Raw genomic sequence first — 5,000 nt, forward strand, 5'->3', positions numbered from 1 at the left:
ATCTGGTGTCCGCCTCCCGCCCGCGACTGCGCCGTGCCTTCGTAGGGAAGGCGTTGATGCGGGCGCGGAGGGCGTCGATGTATTCACGCCCAGATAGCAGGCGACTGGTGTCGGCGACCCACTGATGTTGGCCACTGACGGCGGCAGAGGATGACAGCGCCGCACCGTCAATGGCGATGTGTAGGCGCGCCGCCCACATTTCCCCAACCTGCGTTGACGATTTGAGGAGGTGGCCCTCCCACGTTAAGTGGCGCTCCAGCACCTCGATCTCACGCTGCACCTCATCCAAGCCTGCACCTTCGCAGGCTGGCCCTATCTTCTTCAGCGCCAGGAGACGGGACCGACGGAGCGTTGGACCCATCCAACGGCAGGATGGAATGCCGAGGCCCCCCTGGGCAACAGGAGCGTGGAAGTATCCCAGGGGGGTGTCCGCCGGAAGGCGGAACCATCTCCTGACGGCGGCCCGGATGGTGACGTCGGCCGACTTCAGAGCACCCACCCGGGTGCGGCTGAGGGCCAGCCCATGGTACAGGCCAGGAAGAAGTACGTTGGTGAGAGCGTGGAGGCGCTGTTGCGGCTTCAGCGGAGCTCGGGAGATGACGTCAAGCTGCTCCACCAGGTGGCGACGTGGATTGAAGACACAGCGACCCGCCGTGGAAAATTGCAGCCCCAGGTACCGGAAGGTTTCACCCACACGCAGGGCAGGCATGGTGGTATTGCCTGCTGTGAAGGTGACATTGCTGTCCACCTTCACCTTCTTTTCGCGCCCTGACGCGACTAAGGCGAGGGTGAAACACTTCCGGGCGTTGATCTGCAGCCCCAGGTGTGCGAGGGCTGCGGTAGCTGCATCGATGAGGGACTGCAAGCCCCTCGGGGTCGCTGCAAACAGCAAGACGTCATCTGCAAAGGCCGCAGCGTTGACCCTGCGACCGAGGATCCGAGCTCCGATGTGAGAGGGCAGTTGGCCTAAAACGTAGTCCACCGCAAAGTTGAACAGGAGGGGGGAGAGGGGATCGCCCTGGCGGACGCCCCGTGCTGGCTGCACAGACACGCCCACGCCGGCGCCGTCCGCTATCACTGTCGTGCTGCCCTCGTAGCACCGCTCGACATACTCGACAAAACAATCCGGCAGGCCATGCGCCTTCAGCACGGGGCGAAGGGCAGCATGATCTACCGAATCGAATGCCTTAGATACGTCGATCGACGCCACAAAGACAGAGCGGCAGGAGCGAACTGCGTCGGTGAGGGCGGTGTCCAAGATGAACGTGTTTTCCAACATCCCATCACGAGGGATGAATGCCCGCTGACGTTCGTCCACAGCACAGGCGCGCATCAGGCGTGACGCGAGAACCTTGTGAAAGGTCCGCGCCAGCACCGAGCAGACCGTAATGGGGCGAAAGTCAGCGGGGGATGTTGGTGCAGCCGTTTTCGGGAGAAGGGACGTCCGCGCGCGAAGCAGGCGTTCCGGAAGGGCGCGGGCCAGAAGGAAGAGATTCATCACTTTCACCAGGACTTCGTGCGGCAGGCGCCGCAACTCCGCTGGGGTAAGGCCGTCCGGCCCGGCCGCTGATCCCCTGGGCGGCAACGCGGCGGCGACCTCCTCATGTGTGACCGGCCCCCATAGGCACTCGAGAGCGACAGGCTCCGAGTGCGGGAGGAGGCGGTCACGAATGAAGCCCGCGGTGGAAATGGGCTTCTTAGTGAAGAGGTCCGCCCAGAAGTCCAGCAGACCAGGGATGGCAGGTGGCGGCTGGAGCAGGGTGCCATCCAAGAGGCCGCGCACGCAACGTGCACGCGACCTTCGGAAGGCATCCTGCGTTCTCGCATACTCCCAGCGGCGCCGCTTGCGCTTCTGCGTCGGCGGCGCTGCAGGCGGCCGCTTAGATGGTTGGCGCGGCCGCTGTGTCCTGGTGATCGATCTCTCCCCTCTGGACCCGACCGACGCAAGGGCATCCGGGAGCATGCCCAGGATGACATCGGGCGGCGTGCCCCGCCCTAGACCAATGACTCGATCCAGGGCAGAGAAACGCTGGGCGGAAGCAGGTAGCCCCGCCAGATGCTCCCAGATGGCGGCGTCAGTCGGCCCCTCCGGCGGCGGCCCGGTGGTGTCGGCCGCGAAGTCCTCGGCTGCGTCGACAGGCGGCGCAGCGGTCTCGCCCGCGTCAGGCAGCGGGCTCGCTGCTCCCCGGCGGGACGCCGGCTCTTCCCCCCGACCGATCTCAAGCGCCTCCATGAATTGGCGGACAAGCTGCTTGTGGGCAGCTTGCCGCCGTCGGCACTTGATTGCTTCGAGCGTTCGGTCGGGGAACATCCTGATGAGTTCTTGATTAACAAAGAAGAACCGGGCGTCCCTCTCAAGGAACAGTTCGGCCTCCGCCTTGGCGAGCGACAGGACTTCTTCCTCCGTCCACCTCGCGCGATGCCTCTCCGTGACGATCTCTGCGTTGGCGGCCGCAAGGTGTTGGCGGCGGCGATGGACCCCGAGACCGGTCTTGGTGGTGAAGTTACGGTGACACTCACTACAGGCGTAGATAGCTGCAACAGTTACAAGATCTTCGGCACGGCCGGTTGGCCGGCTAGGAGCTGGGGAAGCTGGGGTGGCACCTTCAGCGGAAGGGCCACCACTGTTATTTACTTGTCTGCTGCCCCCAACTTAAAAGGGATAATGCGAGGGGGGGCTGGTAACCCCCCCAAGCCCCTGGTGCGGTCTTCCACTCTGCGAAAATCAGCGGGCCCACGAGAAGGGGAGAAGACCGCAGGAGAGGAGAGGCTAAGAGGGCTAGGCCCATGTATTGCGCATCACTCTCCCTGTAACTACAACCCAAGGAAGGCACCTCGCAGCAGCAGCACGACTACATCAAGACCGCACTTCGAAAAGCCAAGTCCGGATGCAGCCACACCGCCGCCACTTGGCCGCCTTAAGAGAGTCATAGTTACTCCCGCCGTTTACCCGCGCTTGCTTGAATTTCTTCACGTTGACATTCAGAGCACTGGGCAGAAATCACATTGCGTCAACACCCGCTAGGGCCATCGCAATGCTTTGTTTTAATTAGACAGTCGGATTCCCCCAGTCCGTGCCAGTTCTGAGTTGATCGTTGAATGGCGGCCGAAGAGAATCCGCGCACCCGCGCGCCCCCGGAGGAGCACGCTAAGGCGGACGCGGCCTCGCAGCAAGGAAGATCCGTGGGAGGCCAAGGCACGGGACCGAGCTCGGATCCTGCGCGCAGGTTGAAGCACCGGGGCACGAACGCCGCGCAGGCGCGCGCATCCTGCACCGCCGGCCAGCACGAGGCCAACCAACGGCGAGAGCAGACCACGCCCGCGCTAAACGCCCGCACTTACCGGCACCCCTACGGCACTCACCTCGCCCAGGCCCGGCACGTTAGCGCTGACCCACTTCCCGACCAAGCCCGACACGCCCCGATCCTCAGAGCCAATCCTTATCCCGAAGTTACGGATCCAATTTGCCGACTTCCCTTACCTACATTATTCTATCGACTAGAGGCTCTTCACCTTGGAGACCTGCTGCGGATATGGGTACGAACCGGCGCGACACCTCCACGTGGCCCTCTCCCGGATTTTCAAGGTCCGAGGGGAAGATCGGGACACCGCCGCAACTGCGGTGCTCTTCGCGTTCCAAACCCTATCTCCCTGCTAGAGGATTCCAGGGAACTCGAACGCTCATGCAGAAAAGAAAACTCTTCCCCGATCTCCCGACGGCGTCTCCGGGTCCTTTTGGGTTACCCCGACGAGCATCTCTAAAAGAGGGGCCCGACTTGTATCGGTTCCGCTGCCGGGTTCCGGAATAGGAACCGGATTCCCTTTCGCCCAACGGGGGCCAGCACAAAGTGCATCATGCTATGACGGCCCCCATCAACATCGGATTTCTCCTAGGGCTTAGGATCGACTGACTCGTGTGCAACGGCTGTTCACACGAAACCCTTCTCCGCGTCAGCCCTCCAGGGCCTCGCTGGAGTATTTGCTACTACCACCAAGATCTGCACCGACGGCGGCTCCAGGCAGGCTCACGCCCAGACCCTTCTGCGCCCACCGCCGCGACCCTCCTACTCGTCAGGGCTTCGCGGCCGGCCGCAAGGACCGGCCATGACTGCCAGACTGACGGCCGAGTATAGGCACGACGCTTCAGCGCCATCCATTTTCAGGGCTAGTTGCTTCGGCAGGTGAGTTGTTACACACTCCTTAGCGGATTCCGACTTCCATGGCCACCGTCCTGCTGTCTTAAGCAACCAACGCCTTTCATGGTTTCCCATGAGCGTCGATTCGGGCGCCTTAACTCGGCGTTTGGTTCATCCCACAGCGCCAGTTCTGCTTACCAAAAGTGGCCCACTTGGCACTCCGATCCGAGTCGTTTGCTCGCGGCTTCAGCATATCAAGCAAGCCGGAGATCTCACCCATTTAAAGTTTGAGAATAGGTTGAGGTCGTTTCGGCCCCAAGGCCTCTAATCATTCGCTTTACCGGATGAGACTCGTACGAGCACCAGCTATCCTGAGGGAAACTTCGGAGGGAACCAGCTACTAGATGGTTCGATTAGTCTTTCGCCCCTATACCCAGCTCCGACGATCGATTTGCACGTCAGAATCGCTACGGACCTCCATCAGGGTTTCCCCTGACTTCGTCCTGGCCAGGCATAGTTCACCATCTTTCGGGTCCCAACGTGTACGCTCTAGGTGCGCCTCACCTCGCAATGAGGACGAGACGCCCCGGGAGTGCGGAGGCCGCCGCCCCGTGAAGGGCGGGGAAGCCCCATCCTCCCTCGGCCCGCGCAAGGCGAGACCTTCACTTTCATTACGCCTTTAGGTTTCGTACAGCCCAATGACTCGCGCACATGTTAGACTCCTTGGTCCGTGTTTCAAGACGGGTCGTGAAATTGTCCAAAGCTGAAGCGCCGCTGACGGGAGCGATTATTCCGCCCGAGAGCATCCCGAGCCAACAGCGGCGCGGGTCCGGGGCCGGGCCAGGTAGGTCCGTCATCCGGGAA

The 5,000-nt window shown here is 62.2% G+C and overlaps 1 pseudogene; it reads right to left on the reverse strand.

Moving 5' to 3' along the window:
- LOC126141700 (large subunit ribosomal RNA) overlaps positions 1-5,000 on the reverse strand; it is a 7,932-nt pseudogene that overhangs the window by 2,131 nt on the left and 801 nt on the right.

The sequence above is a fragment of the Schistocerca cancellata genome, unplaced genomic scaffold (genome assembly GCF_023864275.1).
Source record: "Schistocerca cancellata isolate TAMUIC-IGC-003103 unplaced genomic scaffold, iqSchCanc2.1 HiC_scaffold_745, whole genome shotgun sequence".
NCBI lineage: Eukaryota > Metazoa > Arthropoda > Insecta > Orthoptera > Acrididae > Schistocerca > Schistocerca cancellata.